The sequence below is a fragment of the Phyllostomus hastatus genome, unplaced genomic scaffold, assembly GCF_019186645.2.
Source record: "Phyllostomus hastatus isolate PE091 unplaced genomic scaffold, TTU_PhHast_1.1 phas_contig_152, whole genome shotgun sequence".
Taxonomy (NCBI): domain Eukaryota; kingdom Metazoa; phylum Chordata; class Mammalia; order Chiroptera; family Phyllostomidae; genus Phyllostomus; species Phyllostomus hastatus.
The window spans coordinates 10,910,779-10,935,540 of NW_025333622.1; the positions used below are offsets into that span (position 1 = coordinate 10,910,779).

At 36.4% G+C, this 24,762-nt stretch overlaps 1 protein-coding gene across 3 annotated transcripts in view; it reads right to left on the reverse strand.

Moving 5' to 3' along the window:
• The window catches only part of CEP83 (centrosomal protein 83), a 130,296-nt gene extending 107,793 nt beyond the window's left edge, over nucleotides 1-22,503 (reverse strand). Inside the window, exon 1 of one of the 3 annotated variants that reach the window (XM_045830521.1) lies at nucleotides 22,380-22,503. The gene's annotated coding sequence lies outside the window, so the exon portion shown is untranslated. Of the gene's footprint in view, nucleotides 1-21,580; nucleotides 22,097-22,379 lie in introns of those variants that run through there. The other 2 variants (XM_045830519.1, XM_045830522.1) reach the window with 2 other exon arrangements.
• Nucleotides 22,504-24,762: the final 2,259 nt, after the last annotated feature.

Here is a 24,762-nt window from a genome sequence, read left to right on the forward strand (position 1 = left end):
TCCAATTATTTCTCCTGAAATAGAAAAGGCTACTACATGTCTCTAACGTAAAATGATTATTGATTACTAATCTAACAACAGTATTCTGGAAACTTTGTGTTTTAAATAAATCCTGATTTAATTTTACTACCATTAGATTTATGTCTTAAGTCTGAAAAGTTAAATTCAAAACATTTGATAAGAGTTCACCTTATATTTTTACTGGAGTTAACATAAGCATTCTTTTTTTTTCATCTTTGAGAATCTGCCAAAAAGAAAGTACAGAATTTTTCAGAGCCAGAAGAGGGAGATAAATAAAAGTCATCCTCAAGACATACAGTTAATTTTAACTATATATCTTTCCTTTAGAGCAATTAAACAGAAAGTATTTATGAAAGATGACTTAGTGTAAGTCAACCACTCCGTAAATATGGACCACTCATATTTACAGAGTGGTCCACTTACACTATCTTACACTATATATCTTTCCTTTAAAGCAATTAAACAGAAAGTATTTATGGAGTATGTCTTACATTAAGAGGGCTCTGAAGGAGATACAGAAATACAAAGAGCACCACATCAAGCAGACTTCTGAGCAAGGAAGAGTCTCCCTATATCATAGTATTATGGGCATGTTCTCTGTTGGGTACAGGAATAAGGAAATAAGTAAAAGAAAACCATTGCCCTCGAGGAATTCACAGTGGTCAGTGAAATATACACACTAACCAACAATTGCTGACTGAACAAGAATAAAAGAAAATTTACTATTAAATTCCTTTCTTCAAGAAAATTTTACCAAGTGGATACACTACCTATTCAAAATGATAAATGAATTCACAAAGTTTTAAAACTATAAAGCATTGTAATATATTTATAAGTAATATGGGTGCAGAGAGGAGAGGACTAATTCTGCTAGAGAAGTTGTCAAGGAAGGTTTCACAAAGAAAGAAATCCAAAGAAAGGGATGCAAGTACAAAAGCATGGAAATGAAAGAACACTGTGGGTTGGGAGTGGGGCAGGGGTAGCATATCAGCCTGGAGACATAGGGCAGGGCCTTGAAGGCCACAGGCAGAACACTGGAGTTTATCCTGGGGTCTAGGAGAACCAATTAGAGGTTGTAAGCTTGTGGGTGGATTTGTACTTCAGAAAAATAACTAGATAATCCAAGATGTGGAGAAAAGATTGGGGAGGTGATAGGGGAGTGGGTGAGAGAGAGAGAGAGAGAGAAAAGAATGAAGATCAAAAGTAGACAAAAAGGGATTAAAAGTGCAGGAAAGCAATGATGAGGGCCTAAATTAAAATAGCGGCAGCAGGTAGTCAACAAGGAATAGTCTTGAATGAATTTACAGGCACAAGTGGTTATTAATTCACACCCATTTCCCTCAAAAAAAATGAAAACTATTTTAATGTTGTCACTAGTTAAAAGACCAACCAGGAAATCAGGGCAGTTTTTAAAAGTAAAATAGAATACAGTTAAAGTAGAAAAAAGGCTGTTTCAAAGATTACACTTACTTCAAGCACTAATTCTCCATATGAACTAAGACTCACTTTGCAAAAGCATCTTGGTAAATGCAAATAGTATTATAGTAATAATAGTAAAACACTCAGAGTGTTTTTAGGTATATTTTCTAATACCTTTTTCTATAGTACCTAAGTATCTACCTTTCTTGTACAGGAATTTTATCAGCAAAGGGGTAAATACTTTGTTCTGTCAGGAACAAGAACATAAACTATTTCATTCTTTAGATATCCACCTGCTGTTACTCCTTATTCTTTCCTTCAAACAGTCATCTCTATAGCAACACACTCTTAAGAAATTTGTGAGTGGAAAGTATGTTTTTGCAAAAATATCAGAACTCAAGAAAATGAGCTACTTTATTTTTCCTTTAATGCAAGAGATACACAATATGTCTTAAGACAGCCACAAAATATGACAAATAGGAAACAAAAAATGGACTTAAAACACAAGGAAATATAAAAATTAGTGTTGCACATTTACATGGAAATTCTTTTTACAGGTTACAATGACACCTTGTGGTAAGACTTTTAAAATTATATTTAAGTTATCATGGAAAATATTTTTACAGCAGAGATATAATAAACCTGGCTTAGCAAAATAAGGAAGAATAAAACCACAGTGTTGAGATGGTATAAACATGCACAACAATCCATTTGCAAAATTAAGAACAAAAAATCACACTTTAAAAAATGTCATAATATTAAGACAGGCAAAAGCACCTTACTATTAATATAAAGTACACTATTTCCTTCACAAGCTAAAATTATAAATTTTTTAAAAGATGCAAAAAGAAACTACTTTTGAGATGGTGAGTGTAGTTCCTGGCAAAAGAACTTGGTGCAGCCACTCTCGCTTGCTTGGGATGTGTGCTGCGTCTGCAGCTGTTGTTTGCCTCTCTGCAAAACAAATACTGAAAGCTGTTTTCACTTTTTGTCTTTTTTCATAAAAGTGAAAATCCTCTTCAGACTTCTTTTAGAGGTTAAAGAAAACAGGTACTAATGTAGGTCTTTGATAAAAGCAAAGTGGCATAAAGCAAGCCTCTGAAAAGCAGGGGATTCTTGCACTATCTATTGTTTAATTAGTAAGAAAGGAGTAATGGCATCAAATTACTGCCACAGTTTATAAACCATGTGTCAATATTCGCATGTAAAGAGAATGCCAACATCAAGTTACCGTAGTTTTGTGCTGTCTGTGAGGGTCTGTGCTTTATCTGGATTTATTTTGTGCATCAGTTAGCAAGGTGTGTCCTAAGGTGATTGCTTCTTCACTTTATGCCATTTCAGCTTACAAAAGGTTTCACAGGAATGCTCTAATTTAAGAAAAGGGGAAACCTATACCACTTTAAATATTTCAAGATTGATTAATCCAGTAATTAAGAAAATAATTTATAATTACCTTTTTTTTGGTAGTTTACTATGTTTACTATACTAAATAGCAGTAAACATAAAGAAAAGTTAATGATGGAGTTAGCACACAATCACCTTGAGTCTCTTTGAAATAATCTTCTCCCTTAGCATCTATAACACCGTGATCACTTCTGATCTCACTGACCTTTTTCACTGTCACTTGTTCTCTTTCTCCCTCACCATGAGAAATCTCTGGGCTGCTGCTCCATTTCTGTAAAAGTCAAGCTGTCTATCTCACAGCTTCGTTTATTATATCTGAATGACACTCAAATTTACACCCACATTCCTAACCTCTCTCCCAGCTCATAACTCCCATTCTCCTCACAAGTCTTATCTATAAAGGAAGCTCAACATAGTAAGAATTAAGCTAATTAGCTTCAAATTTTCTACCTGCCTAGCTACAAAAATCCATTATCACTCTCCTCCCTTATTTCTTAGCATATACCTCATCCTCCAACTCCTACAAGTAATGAATTATTAATCCTGCCAATTCTTCATCTATCTGCTTATCTTAACCATTCTCCATTTCTAGGCCATCGATCGGCCTCTAGAACAAAACCTCAAATATTTTAATTCTTCTTTTATTAACAGAACTCTCTAAATAGTGTCCCGATGTTGCTCTTTCTTCATTGTTACATAGCCTACAAATATCTACCAGGGCAATCTTTTCTACTCAGTTTCTATCACTATTACAATCCTTCCTATTGTTTACTGCATCAAATCTAAACTTCCTCAGCCAAACTGAGAGCCCTGCATTTGCCAAGTCCCTATACAAAGGCAGACATTTCATTTTGCTGCTGCACAGGGTCCTTTCCCTAGAGTCAACTAAGTTTGCTTTAAAGTTCCTCATAACCAGGTTGCTTATTCTTGCCTCCACAACTTTGTTCATGTAGTTATGCTAAATTGAAATACCTTCTTAAATATTTTCAATTAATCCACAAATCAAGATCAGAGTCAAACTTAAGCCCCTACAGTCTGAACAATCATAAAACTATTTTCAGAGTTTATAGTTACTCTAAAAGTAAATATAAAGAACAGTTTCTGCCTTCCTTGTGCTTGCCTCAGACTATTTATTCTATATTCTATCACATCTGTATTTTCCCCTTCTAGTGCTTTATAACTAGGGAACTATGTTTCTAAACTATAAGTTCCTCAAAGGAAAAACTACAATCTTATACTTTTTTGGTCATCTCCATAGCTCCAATTTCAATAAACTTAATGACAGAAAACTGACTTAAGAAATTTCTGTGATATGAATCGTACTTTCCCATTGGTTTATAAGGTGATTTCAGAGAAAGCTTGGGGAAGGATGCCCCCAAGAACAGTGTTTGCTAATCAATTATGCATGCCTTATGGTAATTTATCTATCAAGATATTTCTGTCTCGCCCTGACTGGTAGGGCTCAGTTTGTTGGGCATTGTCCTGCAAACCAAAAGATCTCAGGTTTGATTCCCAGTCAGGGCACATGCCTGGGCTGTGGACTTAGTCCTTGATAGGGATGCATACAAGAGGCAAATGATCAATATTTCTCTCTCACATCAATGTTTCTCTCTCTTTCGTTTTCCATCACTACTCCCCCTCTAAAAATAACTAAATCAAATTTTTTTTTAAAAAATGTATTTCTGCATTGAAAAAATCCTGGGGGACAGTATAGTCATCTAAACCTTGAAAATAAACACATCTTTTGACCTAGCAATTCCACATGTAGGAATAAATCCTAAAAAATGATTCAGAGATATGCACAAACATTTATTTTCAGATATCTTATTTATTTATCATTCAACAATATTACTGAGCACATCCCAAGGGCCAGGTAGGAACAAGAAGACAGAATTAGATCCTTGCCTTCATAGTGCTTGCATCATAGTGCAGTTAATATGGAAAAAGAGGCTATAGAAAAAGCATGTTTTATAGCAAAGGTATACTATCTTCACGAATCAAATAACTCAATATTTTTAAAATGTCAATTTCACCCAATGCTGTTGGAAATCTCAGCAGACATTTTTCTAGAAATTAGCAAGCTGATTCTAAAATTGATATGGAAACACAAAGAACATGGAATAGCCAAAAGAACTTTGACAAGAACAAATTTAAAGAACTTTCATTACCTGAATTCGTGGCTTATTAAAATGCAGAGCAATCAAAATTGTGTGGTATTAAGTGTCAAGACAGACACATAAATCCACTAAAAAGAGAGTGGAGTTCAGAAATAGACCCAAACACATGGTTCATTGATTTCCAACAAAAATGCCACATCAATTCAATGAAGATAGTCTATTCAGTAAATGGTTTGAGACAACTGCCTATCCATAGGCAAAAAAAGAAGTTTTACCTCATACCATATACAAAAGTGACTAAAATGTATTCATAAACATAAAACTATAAAACTCTTAAAACATAAAGAAAAATCAGGTTGATCATGGGTTCAGTTAAAATATCTTTGACACTACCAAAAGCATATTCCATTTTACAAAAAGGATAAACTGGACATTCATCAAAATTAAGAACTTGTGTTCTTTAAAAAACATTGTAATACAAATAAAAAGATAAGCTACACTGGAAGAAAATATTTAAAATCATATGTTGATAAAGGACTTATATTTCAAATATATACAGAAGTCTCAAAACTAAATAAAAAAATTTTAACAAAACAATAATGAAAACTGGGGAAAAGATTTGAACAGTTCACCAAAGATATACAACACTTAAAAAATGTTAAGTATCATTAGTGTTTTATGAAGTGTAAATTAAAAACACAATGCAATACTACTATACACCTATTAGAAAGGTTACCTACACCAGGTACTGACTAAGGTAGAGAAACTGGAACTGTCATAAACTACTGGTGGAAATATAAAATGGTGAAATCATAGGGGAAAACTCTGTCAGTTTCTTAAAAAGTAAGAATATACCTACATACAATCTAGCCACTTCTTTTATAGGTATTAGTCCAAGAGAAATGAAAGCATATATGTCCATACAAATACTTTCACACAAATGTTCACAGAAGCTTTATTTGTGAGACTTGTGTATTTATACAATGGAACACTATTCAGCCATAAAAAAGAAATGCATTAATATGGATAAATCTCAAAATAATTATGCCACGTGAAAAAATCTAGACAATAAAAGTACATATTATATGATCCCATTTATATAAAATTCTAGGAAATGCAAATTAATCATAGTAACAGAAAGCAGGCCATTGGTTGCCTGGGACTGGGAAAGAGTGAGCAACAAGCAAGGAAAGAGGGAAGGATAACAAAGGAGCATGAGGAAACTTTTGGGGATGACAGACATATTAAACACCTTAACTGTGAGATAGTTTCACAGGTATAAACATATCAAACTTAAATTGTTTACTTTTAATAATGAACAATTTATTTATTAATTATATTCAATATAATTAGCTTTTTAAAAATAAACATTATGAACTTTAGGGGAAAAAACTTTCCTAAAAGAAAACTCTAGGTAGACCCAGATAATTTCACAGTTAATTTTTTGTTTCAAAAAATGTTATGGAAAAAAATTAAATAACTTTGGGAAATGTTTATTAAACAAGTGAGAAAAGCAGATTATAAAATACTCTAGAATCCTTATTTTGTAAAAAGAATATTTACATGACTGTATACATAGAAGAAAAACACAGAAAGAATAGACACTAAAATATTAATAAGTAACATCTCTGGATGATAGATGTGATTTTGTTTGTACATTTCCTGTACTTTTCTTATTTTACAACAAACACAGATTATGTTTACAATCAGAGGGAAAATGTCATTGGAAATAAACACAGGGAAACCTAAAAGTCCACTTGAGGACCAAAGGAAAAGGAAAAAGCCTCCTCTTTCACACTGGATAACATGTAGATATAAAAGCATGAGACTTGATGTTCAAGCCTCTGCCTCAGCAAATAACCCAGAAGTCCTCAATTCCATCCTCTACCATTCAAAATTGTAAAATAAATACTCAAAAATATACTCAAAAATATTTGGCTATTGATTACCAACTCTATTATACCACTTAAAATTCTCTTTATCAACATAACTCCCTTTTATCTACAATAGCAGTTTTGAAACAATTTTAGTCACCAGGCTTCTTTTTCAAATCTTATAGAACTCCAATATTTACAACAGATTATGTCATTTTATTCATGTGTATCAATAAAAATTAAAGTTCATACATTTCATTTTAAAGATACATATCTTTAATTCCACATCAATTAATATTTTTGTTGGTGGTCTCCAATGTTTTAAAATATGGCTTATAGTGCAGAGAGTATCCAGCCATGTAATACGAAAAACAGACATTTACTGAGGAAGATACAAGATATAAGAAACATTGTATATAGGACAATGTCACCTCAGTCCCCTTCAAAGTAGGCACCTTGGGACCTCACAGTTTTTCCAGTATCTCTTCCACTGTTCAAAACACTCTGCAAAATCCTTTATTGGAATTGCCATTGAGTGCCCTGTTGTATTTTCCTGAATCTCATCAACAGTTTGGAACCTCTTCCCTTTCAAAGGTGATTTTAGTTTTGGGAAAAAAACAGAAATCACTGGTCACCAAATCTTGGCTGTAGAGGGGCTGAATCACCTGGGTGATTTGATATTTCACCAAAACACTCTGCACAAGATAGGATGCATGAGTGGGTGCACCGTCATGATGAAGCTGCCAATCATCAGTTTCCCATAGCTGCAGCCTTCTAAATCATCTCAATAGTTTCCAAGAGGAATGTTCAAGCTTAATGTAAAATTTGTTGCTGATTCATTGTTCTACTCACTCAGTCATTTTGAATGCAATGATCACACAGTACACCTGCTCACTCAACGGCACCTACCATCCCCACTGACTAGTACAGTGAAGTCATCATTGTTCACGCATGTGCATTTCAGTCCACTCTCCCCAGCTGCCAGTTTATATTGATGTGCAAACCATTCTTGTTATATTAGCAATGCTTGGACTTTTTCCAGACATACCTCATATGTTATCTTTTATTAGTGACTTTTGGAATGAAAGTTGTAATTAAACAAAATTCAAGTCAAACCTTTACAATTTCCTGAGGTACTTTCCACTCACAGTTTTGAATAACGGATCAATAAAGGTTAATACAACGTTAATATATTATAGTATACAAAACACTTCACAATCTGGACCCTTTCTACACTTCCATTCTCATCTCACACAACTCCCTGACATGTACTCATGCCCTAACAGCACTAAGCTACTGTAGTACTTTATTGAACACACCATACTTCTTACCTCATGCTAACACCTCTTCCTAATGCTAATCTCACCCTTCCCTGATTTTTATATTGAACTCAGTTATTTCTTCCTTCTGAAGTAATTTCCTGGATTCTTCCCTTTCTCTTTTCCCCTCAATCCATTCTGAGCTCATTGTCCTTGTGAGCTTCTTTAATGTGATTTACCCATATCAATGTATTTACTTCACCATATTATGACCAGCTATTTGTATGCCAATCTCCTTCACTAGGTTAAGACCTCCTTGAGATCAGAGATTATGTTTTAGTCATCTTTATAACCCCCAAATCCTACATATCAGCTGGAACATGTCAGACAGTCAAGAAACACTTGTTAAATGACTGACTGGTAAGCAGTTCTTCCACTTAACGAAAGGGTAGGGAAAGCAAGAAACTGCACAGAGCTTGGAATTCTCCAATTCCAAATGCCTTATAATTTGATGCTTGAGGTAAATCAAGAAATCTAACTCAACAAATATATTTGTAGTGGCTAATAAATTTCTAATGTTGTGCAATGGACTATGAGTAATATAAAATAACTATGGGGCAATTTTTAGCCTCCTGAGAAAAAAAATTCTATACATAAACCAAAAGCCAGACTTCCCACTTCTAGCACAAGAGAATGAGCAGGTCAACAAATCCTCTCCACAAAACAACCAAAAGCAATCAAAGGCATGTTTATTCATGAAAACTGAACTCTGAGTAAGAAGAACATGAGTCTACAAACATTCTTACCTTTGACCTCTCCCATCCTTCCAGTGCCAGTGTAGGAGTTTACAAAGGTGGGGCAGACTATGAATATAGCAACTCCACTGTCACTAACTACCTGACAGTGATCATTAGATTTGAGGCATTGTTGAAGTGCAGATCTCTGATTCAGGCTGACAGTTACAGAACTCAAGAGAAAAATCAAAGTATAGAGTTCTTTCAAAATATTATCTAAAATGTCCAGTATTTAACAAAAAAAAATGCAACAATTTAAAAAAGTGTGTGCCATTTTCAGGAATCAACACAGCAAACAGAAACTGCCTCTGGATGCCCCCAGATGTTAGATTTAACAGACAAAATCTTTATGGAGCACTTCTGGCCAAGATGGAGGTAGGTGTAGGTGGACACTATGCCTCCTCACACAACCAAAAGAAGGACAACAACAATTTAAAAACAAAGAACAACCAGAACTGACAGAAAGTCGAACTGTATAGAAGTCCGACAGACAACCAAGGAGTTAAAGAAGAAACATTCATCCAGACTGGTAGGAGGGGCAGAGATGAGCAGTTGGGTGGAGAAGACTCGAGGCAAGGTGGCAGCTAGAGGACTGAGGCGGGCAAGGCAGCGGCTGGTAGACCCAGTGAGGTGGCAGCTGGCAGACTGGGCAGTCCCACATTTGCAGGCAGATAAACTAGGAGGAACTACTGGGAAGTGAGACAGATCACACAACCCAGGTTCCCAGTGCAGGGAAATAAAGCCTCAAAGCCTCTGATTGAAAACACCAGTGGGGGTTGAGGCAGCAGCAAGAGAAACTCCCAGCCTCACAGGAGAGTTCGTTGAAGAGACCCACAGGGTCCTAGGACATACACAAACCCACCCACCCAGGAATCAGCACCAGAAGGGTCCAATTTGCTTGTGGGAAGTGGGGGAAGTGACTAAAATCTGGCAAAGAGCAGAGCAAGCACCACTGTTCCCTCTCAAACCCCTCCCCCACTTATAGAGTCACAACCCAGCGACATGGGTTACCCTGCCTTTGTGAACACCTAAGGCTCCACCCCTCACTACATAACAGGTGCACTGAGACAAAAAAAAATGGCCCAAATGAAAGAACAGATCAAAGCTTCACAGCAAATACAACTAAGCAACAAAGAGATAGCCAACCTATCAGATGCACAGTTCAAAACACTGGTAATCGGGAATCTCACAGAATTGGTTGAATATGGTCACAAATTACATGAAAAAATGAAGGCTATGCTAAGTGAAATAAAGGAAAATGTACAGGGAACCAACAGTGATGGGAAGGAAACTGGGACTCAAATCAATGGTGTGGACCAGAAGGAAGAAAGAAACATTCAACCAGAACAGAATGAAGAAACAAGAATTCAAAAAAAGGAGGAGAGGCTTAGGAAACTCCAGGGCATCTTTATATGTTCTAACATCCAGATTATAGGTGTATCAGAAGGAGAAGAGGAAGAGCAACAAACTGAAAACTTATTTGAACAAATAATGAAGGAGAACTTCCCATTTTGGCAAAGGAAACAGACTTCCAGGAAGTTCAGGAAGCTCAGAGAGTCCCAAAGAAGTTGGACCCAAGGAGGAACACATCAAGGCACATCATAATTATATTTCCCAAGATGAAAGATAAGGAGAGGATCTTAGAAGCAGCAAGAGAAAAGCAGGCAGTTACCTACAAAGGAGTTCCTATAAGACTGTCAGCTGATTTCTCAAAGGAGACCTTGCAGGCAAGAAGGGGCTGGAAAGGAGTATTCCAAGTCCTGAAAGGGAAGGACCTACACCCAAGATTACTCTATCCAGCAAAGCTTTCATTTAGAACGGAAGGGCAGATAAAGTGCTTCTCAGATAAGGTCAGGTTAAAGGAGTTCATCATCACCAAGCCCTTATTATATGAAATGTTAAAGGGACTTATCTAAGAAAAAGAAGATAAAAAATATGAACAGTAAAATGACAGCAAACTCACAGTTACTAACAACCACACCTAAAACAAAAACAAACTAAGCAAACAACTAGAACAGGAACAGAATCACAGAAATGGAGATCACATGGAGGGTTATCAGCAGGGAAGTGGGCGGGAGAGAGAGGGGGAAAGGTACAGAGAATAAGTAACATAAATGGTAGGTAGAAAATAGACAGGGGGAGGGGAAGAATAGTATAGGAAATGTAGAAGCCAAAGATCTTATATATATGACCCATGGACATGAACTAAAGGCGGGGAATGTGGGTGGGAGGGGGTGTGCAAGGTGGAGGGTGGGGGGAAAATGGGACAACTGTAATAGCATGATCAATAAAATATATTAAAGAAGAAAAAATAATTTAAAAAAGACAAAATATTTAAAGGAGCTACAGTAAGTAGTCCTCCCCTATTGGAAGTTTAATTTTCCATGGTTTTACTTACCCACAGTCAACTGCAGCTTGAAATGTTAAATGGAAAATTCCAGAAATAAACAATCAATAAGATTAAATACTGTGCCACTCTGAGTAACTTGAAATTTCATGCCATCCTGCTCCATCCTGTTTAGGATGTAAATCATCCCTTTGCCCAACATAAACATAATGTATGTGTAGTACAACAGATATTATGAGAGAAAGAAAGACACCACATTCGCATAACTTTTATTACAACATACTGTTATAATTATTCTATTTTATTATCGCTGTTGTTAATCTCTTACTGTGCCAATATACAAATTAAACATTACCATAGGCATGTAGGATTTGCTGCTATCTGCAGATTTGACTATCCACTAAGGTCTTAGAATGTATCCTCTGTGGAAATAGGAGGACTACTTATTCAAAAATTGAAGGATTCTTTCCAAAAATTCAATGAAAGTATAATGACAATGGTTCAGAGGACTGATAATCTCAATAAATAATTTTTTTGAAAAATGGAAAGTCGAAAGTTGAAAGGTAAAATTATTAAAATTTAAAAAGCCACTAGAGAAACTCAACATTAGACTAGAGATGAGAGAAGACAGAAACAATGAACTTGAAGAGAGATCAATATAAAGTATCCAGTGTGAATAACAGAGGGAGAAAAAACATTGAAAGAAATGAACAGAACTTCAGAGGTCTCTGGGAGAATATAAAGTATATCAACATACATGTAACAAAATATCCAGAAAAAGAGAAAAGATAAATGAGGCAGGAAAAAATTTTAAAAAATAATTGCTGAAAATGTCCCAAGTTTAATGAAAAACATTGTCCAGGAAGCCCAGAAAATCCAACACAGTGATATCAACACCAAGACATCACAGTCAAAGTGCTGACAAACAAGGGCAAAGAAAAAAAACCTTGAAAGAAGCAAAACCAAAATGACTCACCACATACAGGGAAACAATAACATAATTAACTGGCATCCCATCAGAAACAATGAGGCTGGGGTAAAAAAAGAAAAACATGAAATTTGTGCAAATGAAAAAAGCTCTCAACTAAAAATTCTGTATTCAGCAAAAATATCCTCCAAAAATGATAGTGAAATAAATATATTTTCAGATAAACAAGGACACAGAATTTGTTGTTGTGATACATGCCTTATTAGAAATAGCAAAGGAAGACCTTCTGACTGAAGAGAAGTTATACCAGAAATCAACAAATTCAAGAAAGAAATAAAGGATGCCATAAACTATAATTATATAAGTAAATAAAAAGACTCTAAAATATAATTGTTCTCATTTCTTTTTTTTTACTTCTAAAGAAACAAGACTGTATAAAGCAATAACTAAAGTACTGTGTTGTTGGGTTTATAATATGCATAGCTATAATTTGTAAGACAACAGCACAAAAAAAGGAAGGAAAAGATTAGAGCAAAATTTCCGGAGTTTACCAGAAGTTAGTATTATTCTGAAGGAAAGTATAGTAAGTTAAAATGCATATTACAATCCCTAGAGCATCCACTATGAAAATAACAAGATATTGTAAAAAGGATTGACAGAAGAATTAAAAGATACACTAAAAAAAATATTTAACACACAAGTCAGTAAAGGAGGAAAAGAAAAAACATCATGAGATGAACAGAAAACACATTACAAAATAGAAAATATAAGTCAATATATTAAATATGAATGGCCCTGGCTGGTGTGGTTCAGTGGTTGACAGCTGGCCTGCAAATCAAAGGGTTGCCAGTTTGACTCCCAGTCTAGGGCACATGCCTCGGTTGCAGGCCAGGTCTCCAGTAGGGGGCACACAAGAGACAACCAGACACCGATGTTTCCCTCCCTCTCTTTCTCCCTCCCTTCTCCTCTCTAAAAAGTAAATAAATAAAAATCTTTTAAAAAATGTGAATGGACTCCACTCAAAAGGCAGAGAATTTAAGACTTAATTGAAAAACAAGGCTCAACAGTATGCTGTCTACAAGATATATTCTTAAATTTAGGGCATAAAAATGTTAAAAAAGAAGGATAAAAATAATACACCACTGAAAGAATAACCATAAAAATCCTCAAGTAGAGTAGCTATAGTACCAAGAAACTAAAACAGTATTTAAGACAAGAAATATTACTAAAGACAAAGAAGGATATTTCATAATGACAAAAGGACACTATATCAGGGAGACAAAATAATTATAAGGGTATATGAATCTAACAACAGACCCCCCAAAATACATCAAGCAAACAGCAGATAAGGGAAATGGACAATTCAACAAAAACAGCTATAGAATTCAAAGACTGATAGAACAAGGCTGAAAATCTGCAAGGAAATAAGAGAGATTTTGACCAAAATTATCAATGAACTTGACATAACTAACAGAATATTATACCCCCAAACTTCAGAATACACATTCTTTTCAAACACACATTGAACTTTCTCTATGATTCACCATATGCTGGACACAAAACAAATCTCAAACACTGAAATCAGTAAAAGTATGTTATCTGATCACAGTGGAATTAGAGGTCCACAACAAAAGAAATATATGGAAACACCCTCAAATATTGGTAAATTTAACAACACACTTCAAAAAAACCCATGGATCAAAGAAGTCACACAGAATGTCTTTAAATATATTTGGATTGAATAAAAACAAAAAAACAGCATATCAAAATTTATAAAATGCAGTTAAAGCTGTGCTTAGAGGGAAATTTACAGCTTTAAATGCTTAGGGCTCAAATCAATTTTAGCTTCCCCCGTTGGAAAATGGGGATGGGGGTCAGGAAGAGCATACTAAACCCAAAGCATACAGAAAAAAAGAAAATAATAACGTTAGGGTGGAAATCAGTGAAACAGAATAGAAAAAAAAGGGGCGAAAAAATCAAATAAATAGAAGATATCTCTTTGAAAAGATCAACAAAGCTGACAAACTCTAGCTAGATTCACCAAGAAAATAAGACAAGAGACAAATCACCAGAATAAAGGCTAAAAGAGTTTATCTTTTCTATCTTTAGGTATAATTACTTAACATTGTACAACAACTGCCTATAGTAAGATGCTGTACAGGTGTGTAGCCCAGGAGCAAACAGGCTATACTATAGCCTAGGCGGGTAGCAGGCTATACAATCTAGGTTTATTTAAGTACATTCTATGATGTTTGCCCAATGACTAAATCGCCTAATGATGCACTTCTCAGGTCATATTCCCATTGTCAAGCAGCACATGACTGTAATTCTCCCATGAGCATACACACAAATTCTTTAACAAAATTTTGGAAAACCAAATTTAGTAACATATAAAGAAGACTACACAGCATGATTCATTGAAATTTATCCCAGGAATAAAAGGTTGGCTTAAGCTCTGAAAATCAATTAGTGTAATATACCATATTAACAGAATAAAGGATAAAAATCACATAATCATTTCACAGGATACAGGGAAAAAATCTGACAAAATCCAACAATCATTCATGATTAAAAACTCTCAACAAACTAGGAACAGATGGAACTTCTTCAAACCTAATAAAAGGCATCTACAGAAAACCTACAGCTAACATCATAAGTAGTGAATCTGCATACTTTTCCCCCTAAGACCAGGAGTGATGCAATGCATTCTGAACACATCTATTCAACATCTTAGTAGAGGATCTAGCCTATATTATAAGGCAAAGTGAATGACAAGGTGTATTAATATTCAGATTGTAAAGAAAGAAGATAGAATTGCTTTATTCATAAGCATGGTCATTTATTCAGAAACAATATACAAAAATTGATTCATTTCTATATACTAGCAATGAACAATCTTAAATTCAAATTATAAAAACTCCATTCCCAATAGCATCAAAAATTATCAAATTCTTAGGAATATATTTAATAAAAGTGTTAAGATTTATATATTGAAAACTAAAACACATTGTTGAGAGAAATTAAACATCTAAATAATGGAGAGACATTACATATTCATGGGTTGGAAGACTCAAGTTAGCAATTAATTCTTCCCACACTGATCTAAGGATTCAATGCAAATCATATCAAATCCCTGCAAATGCTTTTTCTTCTTGTAGAAATTGACAGGCTGATCTCAAATTTTATATGTAAATCAAAAGGATCCAGGGTCACTTTTGAAAAGTTGGGAGGATTTACACTACCCATTTGAAACTTACTATAACACACAGTAATCAAAACAGTGTGGTATTGGTAGGATTTAACGTATGGATGTAACAAAACTGAGATTCTAGAAATAAATGCTTACATTATAGGCAACAGATTTTTTACAGCTGTACCAATATAATTCAAGGGAAAACAACCTTTTTAACAAATGCTGCTAGGACAATTTATCATCTACTTGACATAAAAAACAAAAAGAACTTACACCTTATCTTACACCATACACAGAAGTTAATTCAACATGGATCCTAGATCCAAACAAAGGAGCTAAAAGAAAATGCAGAAGAAAATTTTTGTGACTTTGAATTAAGCAAAAAGTTCTTAAACAGAACACCAAAAGCATAAGCCATAAAAAGAAGAAATAATAAATAAGACTTCACTAAAACAGTCTGCACTTCAAAGATACCAGTAAAAATAAGAAAACAAGCCACAGACTGGGTGAAAAATCTTTGTAAATATCTGTCTAATAAAACACTTTTCTCCAGAATCTATAAATTCAATAGTAAGACAACCCCCCAAAAAAACAGCTGAAAAATGGGCAAAAGACTTGAGTAGACATTCCACCAGGAAAGACATAAATGGCTATTAGGCACATGAAAAGCTCAACATCATTTGTTTATGGAAACACAAATTAAAATCCCAATGAGATACTACTAAAATGGCTATAATCAAAAAGACAGATGATACCAAGTGTTGGTGAGGATATGGAGAAACTGGAATCCTTGTACTTACCTGGTAGGAATGTAAATGGTACAGTCACTTTGAAAAACATTTTGGCAGTTTCTTAAAAGGTTAAAAACAATTCTGAACGGATTTTAGTTACAATACTTCCAACACCAAATGTGTGGGGGTTTTTTTCCTAACACCAACCAATTCTCCAATACTCTAGACACCAAATGGGTGTCCCAAAATTTAATTGACACTAATTACCCAGAATTAGTGCAGCACTACAGGTTAAAGGTTTAGTTGCTTGCATTCCAGACACCAGTCACAAGTCTCAGTACCTGGCACAGTGCTGACACATAAGTGGCACTCAAATAATGACTAAACCAATGACCAAGAAAAATAAAATTTGTTTTAAATTTGAAGCATACAATTCTGAAAGGAACCTTCAGGAATTTATTTATTTAAAAGAGGAAACAGGACAAGAAAGGTTAAGTGACTTAATCAAGCCTTGGTCTCCTGAATCACAATTCTCTTCCCACAAAATCATGATGCCTATCAATTCATGCTTATTGATATGAGATTTCTTTTTTCTTCTGAACATTTTGCATTTTTTATTTTTTATTGTTGTTCTATTTCAGTTGTCCCAATTTTCCCCCACTGTTGCTCTCCCCTGCCCACCTCCCTGCTCCCACAATCAATCCCCACCCTGTTGTCCATGTTCATGGGTCATTTATACTTGTTCTTTCCATGAACCTCCAAAAGTAATATAAAATTTTTCTTTAAAAGGACCATTTCAACTTTATCTACCCTAACTCTGTCTGGCTGTATCAGTTTTGGACAACTAACATTAATTATTACTTAAGAGCTTCTCTGTCCAGAACAGACTAATCTTTCATTGAACCAGTTGTTTGACATGTCCTTCACACACTATAATTTTAACATATATTTACCATGCACCTGTATGTGATAAACAATGTGCCTGTTATGTCACACTCCAAAAAAAAATTATATTGTATGCCCTTTAACATACCCCAAGTGCCTGCCTTAACAAAATGTGGTTCAGTTGAGAAAGACTAAATGTGAATACAAGAGAGAGACACTGCAGCTTCATCAGGGAAATCCCTATAGTCCCAGGCTAATGCTTTCAGTGGTTGCTATGTTGTAGTGCAATTGTGTTACTGGGCAACAAAGAACTCAGAAGCTAGCTCACGCAAACTCATTAAGAAACTAGAGAATCAAAGGTTCATAAAAGTACTCTGAGACTCAACTTTTTAATATCTTTAACTGAAGTAACTCTTTGTTATAAGCATCAGATACAGGATTTACAGCGAGACTATAAAAAGTATGTGGAATTTACTTAAAGACATAATTTGAAGGTGATAGGCACTTTCCAAAAAAAGGAATGGCTAGGTGTCGGTTCCTCGAAAGTCTATGAATTTTAATCCAAAAGCAATTTGAAGTTACAATATACAAAAAGCAAATAACTAGGCACTTCTTAATATTTTTTCTTCCTGGATTATATATCTCAGCCAAACTAAAAAAAAATAGTCCTAGACTACACAGTCTGTGATTTCTCCACGACCCAGAGAGGAGTCCTGATGGAAAAATACAAAACTTAAGAGAACTGCTAATTTATGAGGACTAAATGAAAGTCTTGATATAATTTCATAAATTAAGTCTTGACCAGGTAAAGAGTAAAATGGAAAGAAGTAAAATGGGCAAAAGGGATAGAAGAAGGGAAGGAGGGAGAGAGGGAGAAGAGAGGGATGGGAGGTGGGGAGGAAGTATTTTTAAATGCTGAGATTCTACTGAGATTGTCAGAGTAGAATAGAGTAGAATGCAGAAGATTCTACTGAGGAACCACGAAATTGACCACTGGGAGTAGTGGCAGGCTTTCCCAAGGGACCCCTCACTAGTGATATTGTCATGGGAAATTCTCAAATATTCATACTTTCTAGGAACAGAACCTCTTCCCTCTGATTCCAATAAATCTCCCCTCTTTAATTCCTATTCTTATAGTTTACAGTTGCCCTTCTTCCCCCAATTACTCTCAAATATTTTCTTTTATTTTCACTATAAAGGGTGAGACCAGGGGTGGGGGAGGTAATGAGAGTATAAATACACATTTCTCATCTCTAGGAAACATATATTCAACAACTTCTGTTTGGAAGATACTAAGAATACAGTGCATTGAGATCTGATGTCCTGCCCTTAAGGAGCTTACAATCTGGTTAGTAATGGAACAAATACACAGAAATTATTTTTTAAAATACAATATAAAGTACAAGTATCAAGTAAGTATGACTGACAAATACATATTATAGGATTTTAAAGGTAAAGAAATTCAGAGCATGTCACCCCAAAATACGCTACTTTGGTATGCTGATTATTTTGAGTTAAAAGCACGGGAGAAACAGTAGATTCAAGAGAGGTACTCTGACCCTCCTTTTTCTTCCTGAAAGCAGGAGATACAATTCCCATGTGAAAGGTGTCCTCCTGGTAAGAAGGAAGACATTCTTATCACCAGAGATGAGGAGTCAAAGCCCAGAACTTGGTACAAACCTTGTTAAACTGATCCTTACCTTCCTAGTCACTTCTCCACAATTTACTACTCCTAACCCAAACCCCGCAGTCTTGTCAGTTTTTCACAAACTTATTGTTTGTCTAAAAGGTATAAAAGCTTTCTGGTGTGGTCATTTCTTCAGGTCTTCATTCTCCTGTGAAGGCCCCCACGTACAGATAAATATTTTTTTAACTTGGATGCTTTTATCCTGTTAATCTGTTTTATGTCAAATTTAATTCTTAGGCTCAGCCAGAGACCCCAAGAGGGCAGAGAATTTTTCTTCGCCTACAGAGTTCATAATAGAATTCAACTTTAAAGAAAAGGTACGGTTTGGATTTTAGGAAAGAAGAAATCAGGCTGCTACAAATCTCAAGGGATTCCATATTTAGGGTACTCTAGTCAAAAAGGTAAGGTAGTTTTATTTATTTGAAGCAAGTACAGGAGACAAATAATTCATATTCAAAGCTCTGTCTTCCCAAAGGGAGGCTTAGCTATTGCTCATATAAAATATTTGGTCAATTATATATTAATTTCAGTTGGTTACACACTTATGGTTCTTGTCAATCTCATTCTTTTTTATAGCTGCCCTGCAAAATACTGTGCTACATTTTAACATTTAGCGAGGACAGTATTTAGTAAGAATGGCCCAGATTTCAACACCTTTGTTCTATCTAACAAGGCCAGGTAGGTAAAATGACAAAGGCTGGTAAGGAAGGGGAAAAGCACATAGTAGGTTTGCAGGGGTGTCAAACACATTTTCACTGGGGGCCATATCAGCCTCACGATTGCCTTCAAAAGGCCAAATGTAATTTTAGGACTGTATATATGTAACTACTCCTTAACTAGGGACAAGGAGCTCAGCACTGCCACCAGGTAGAAACAAGGTGCCTGGCTGGATACAACAAGGTGGAGGGCCAGATTCGGCCCACAGGCCTTTTGTTTGCCACCTAGGGTTTAGAGGATAGTGAAGACACCACTGTGGTCAGAGCATAGTTTTTCTATAAAAAACAAACTTGAAAAGACAGAGGGTAGGAAAGAGTACGTCTGAAAAATAATTACATAGAAACATAAACACATTCCCTAAAAGTACACACTATTAGACAAGTTGAGAAAATTACTTAATACATTATGTATGCCAAAGTTAAAATTTAAAAAAGTAAACTGTTACTTAAGGCACAGACAGTATCTAGAAAACACAAAGAATTGACAATTTACTAATCTTTCTGTGACAATTTCATTCTTCTAAGCTTCCTGAATTAGAACTTCCCATGACAAAATACTGACATTTGACTACTAAAGATTTTAATTCATTAACAATTCATTCTTGATTTTTCTTCTGCTTATCTTGACCAACTTGAATATTTCATTACTTTAGCATCAGCATATGGGGGGAAAAGGGGATGGGGACTAAAATGAAGTCTACAAGTTTGTGCAATACTGTAAGGGCAGAATGTACAAAATTATATTTCAAGTTCCAATTCCCATTACTGTCACAGTTTCTCAAATGTCCTCACATACTTTCTTACATACTTAAAAGTTTACTGCATTCAAAATAGTATGAAAAATACTCTGAAAACTATTTGCCATGTGAATTATATCATTAAGGATTCAGTAAGTAAAGAGTGAGGTTATTGGCTAACCCAAGGCTTAAACACCACCTGTGGACAATCAGTGTTTCAATTTCCCAATGTTGTATGTAATCCTAAATTGGTATTACTCCACTATTTTAGAAAATTTCTGAATACAGGCTGCACACTTCATCTGGTTATAGAAGAAAATACTGAAAGGAAAGGGAATACCTAACATACTCTGTCCTAAATAACCAGAGGGTAACTGAAACCCAGTTGCAACTCTCTGGAGAATCCTGTATGACACTAAAATTGAAAACATTCCAATGATCCTAAACAAAATGACTTTGAAATGAAACCTCAATACAAAAGGTGACTATTAACTGTAACCACTTACAGGCTAACCCCAGGAATTTAGAGAATTTTGAATCCAGATAATTTTAGGATATATTTTAAATATATTCCAATTGAATATTAGGTTTGTTGACAGAGATGTTGCTTAGTAACAGAAGCAATGCTTTAACTACTCAGTTTTAAATCTACTCAAGTATTTTGTGCTCATAGTCTGAACACATTACAAATTATATCCTACTTAAGAGATTATGAACAAGTTTCTTGTTATCCTAGGCTTTTTTGAGATTTTACTGAAATAGCTTCATCATTACAACAATATGACCAGAGGCTTTTAAAATACTTAGCAGTGGGCATTTTTCAGAGCTAAGTGCCCATTTATTACGGTCAAAAGCTGGACACTAAGGATTTATCAGTGTCCAGTTAGGCCCAACATTCACTTACATATCCTAGACACTATCTCTGTAACATCAGCCAAGATCACTGTTAAAATTGTCTTCAGAGTCAAGGAAAATGGTAGCATAGCACTTTTATCACAAATTAAACTAGAGGTACCACATGTTAGCCAGTAACTGGCCACACAAGCACCACACTGGAGCCGGTGTGGCTCAGATGGTTGGGCATAGACCCGCAAACCAAAAGGTCCCGGTTCCATTCCCGGTGAGGGCACCTGCCTGGGGTGGGGGTTCCAGCTCCAGCACAGGCGCCTACAAGATGCAACGATGTATGATGGATGCTTCTCTCTCACACTGATGTTTCTCTCTCTCTCCTTCTCCCTCCCTTCCCCCCTCTCTAGAATCTATAAAAGAAAAACAGTAGTTTTTTAAGTTTCACGTTCATTGCATTGACTACAAATCAGATCTCACAGCCACATCACATCTCATTTTTCTAACACCTGCTCCAATTACATTACAAGAAAAATATAATTTAAGGGCAAGTTTTGAACAAAAATGAATGAGCATTCCAAAATATGGACAAGATAGCGTTCCTATAAAAGCAGGTACGTACCAGACTCACACAGGGCCGTGCAGCGTGCGAACAGAAAACTTAACAGTGACCAGTGTTCTTTCCACGATCGCCACCGAGGGACACCTCCAGAGCTCCAACCACCAGCACCCACTCAACTCTTCTCGCCTGGGCATTGGGACGAAGGGATCTGGTCTACACGCGGGGTGCTTGCCCAGCCCCGCACGCCTGGCGAGGTCCTGGAGGCGGCTCGGCGCTGGCTGAAGAGACTTAGAGGGAGGGCTGCCGAGCACACCCCTCGGACTCCAGACCCCAGGAAAATCGAAGGGATCCCCGGGAGAGCTCTTAAGGCGGAGAGGGCAGCGGCAGCAGAGAAGCCCCGCTCCTCAGCGGACAGGCCTTCTCAGGGGTGCGGGGCCAGCCCTGCACGACGTCCGGCCGAGGTGCCACCCTCAAAACTCATCCCTCAGCCGGCCGCCCCTCAGGACCCAAGAGGTGGCTAGGGTCGCGAAATCTAAGGACGCGCGAAGCAGGAAGTCCCACCCTCAATGACGTCACCGACGCCGCGACGGGAGACCGTTAGAGGAGGAGCCAGCGAGTTAGGGCCGCGAGTTAGGCTACCCCTAACCCCAGCAACCTGGGGCAAGGCGACGCTCCTAAGAGGGTAGCTGGAGGACGCAGAGATACCCTGAACCCAAGGGAACGGGAAATCCGCGACAGGCCTCGTGCTTCACGGAGCCAGAATGAGGCGCGTGGTTGAGCGGGAAGCCCATCTGCCTCTCCTCTTGTCCCTGGTTTCTCTACCCTTTTCGCGTTTCTGCTTCCCTCTGCCCGCTCCTACCACTGTTAGGGTGTTAGGGCTCCGAGTAGTACTGCTACCCCGCCCGCCGGCCTCTGTGTCCGATGGTGCAGATTTACTGCATCCTGACGTCAGCCTGGCAGTGGGGAGTCGGCTCAGCTTGCCGTCAGGAACCCCAGAACTAGCCAGGCCAGGACCAGGCCCCGCCCCGCGCCCCGCGCTCACTTTTGCGTGGTTAACCTCCAGTTCAGTGCCCCACGGGCGGACTGTCTTCAGGTTGTAACTGGACTTGGAAGAAAAGGAGCTAGCTTTTGAGAACGCCAGTTACAGGCCAGCGGCTGAAATAAGGTAGGGGTTTCAGCCTTTCAGAATAGGTGGTGGAAGAAACAGGTACCGCCCCGCTCCCCCCGTGTTTGTTCAGTGGCTGGGTTTGGGTTTTGACTCTCACTGTGTTGGGAAGCACAGCTTATTTTTACCCCCACAGTTAACATTTTGGGGGGGCTCTCGTTATGATTAGAAAGGCAACTGAGAGATTTGTATAAAGGCTTTTAAAAAAAGTCAACAGATATGACCATTTTGTTGAAATGAGCAAAGAGGAGCCATTAGATAGTGCAGGTAATTGACTAATGGGTGGTTAGTGGATGGATCATATAGATAATGGGAGATATATCAGTGAACAGAAGAACCCAGAAATAAACTGCCGTGCATGTATGACTATTTGATAGTAACAGCTCACATTTACTGAGCACTTACTTGTCAAGTAGTGGAGCACTAATTCGGGTTATCTTATTTAACCCTCTATCTCAATTTTACAACGTTACCCAGAAACATTACCGGTAAGTGTGGAAGCCAGGCAGTCTGACTCAGAAGTCTCAGAGGTAATCAGTAAACTACATATTACAAATCATCAGTCAGTGAGAAAAAGATGATCTGAAAATGACTAACGATTGGTGACATGCTTTACATATAGTTTCTTACATAAGTACCAGATGGATGAAGAATGTAAAGAGTGAAAACATAAAAATACTTTTAAAAATTGAAGTATCTTTATAATCTTGAATAGAGAGAGGCTTTTTCAAAGTTTGAAACAAAACAGAAACCATAAAAGGAAAAATACATAAAAATTAACCAAATAAAGTTGTAATTTTCTATTTACAAATAATGAACCAGTGGAAAATAAATGCAGGTCATATTGAAACAGAAGGAAAAATACTCCTAATATACAAAGACTCCATAAAATACCAACTTGAAAACTTAACATCAAAATAAGTAATTGGCTAAGGATATCAAAAGGACATTCCTAAAGCAAGAAAACATCTAGTTAGCAAATGAAAAGGTGGTCATCTTCCAAAGAGATCCTTTTTTTGTCTGTACAGGGATATGGCAATACAATTACTGTTGTGCACTACTGGTATGAAGTTGAAATTGGTACAACCCTACTTACCAAAATTATCGTAAGCACTAACTTCTGCCCCGGTAATCTCAGATCATAGTCATTTGCCCTAAGGAAAAGAGCAAAAACTAAACAGATTCACAAAGATGTTCCTTACTCCCTTTTTTATAACAGGTACTTTAGAAACAACGTAAGTGCCATCACTAAGAATTAAATTTTGGTGCATGTGTCTACAGTGGAATACCGTTGAGCCATTAAAAACAATGACATAAATCCCTTTTTACATGAAAATGTGACCATAGCACATATGTTGGTTATTTTTCCCAGAAAAAAAAAGAATAAAGGTCAGTATGAATTGTGTAATACCAACATGATTGTGTATATATGTGAATGCAAGTGTACAAAATGATCTGGAAGTCTGTTGGCCAAAATGCAAGTGAGTTTTTACCTTTTGAACCTTTCTATCTTGTTTGAATTTTAAATAATGAATATGTCATTTTTACAAAAACAAAGTTGTGAGGGGTTTTGTTTGTTTTTTTTATTCTTCAACCAAGGATATGTTCATTGATTTTAGAGAGAGGCAAAGGGAGAGAAAGAAACATCAATGTGAGAGAGAAGCATCGATCAGTTGCCTCCCATATGCACCCTAACCAGGATCAAACCCACAACTGAGGTATGTGCCTTGACCAGGGACTGAACCCACAAGCTTTTGGTGTGTGAGACAATGCTCCAATGAACTGAACCATCTGGCCAGGGCCTTGTGTTTTGTTTTTTAATTAAAGATGTGCCAATGAAAGAGGTTAAGTTGACTACAGCCCTTATAGCTAGATAACCAATGTGAAGTAATTATATCTAAGATCTAAGTCTCAGCTTTTTAAGTGTACATAAGTTTGATTATATTAATTTACATGAAGTTGAGTAATCTAACTTATCACTTGAACATCATGATTCTGATTCCCCAAATCAGGCTATGTATGCTTCCTATATTTTCTCTGTATGCCTCTTCTGATAATTGTCACACTGAACTATAAT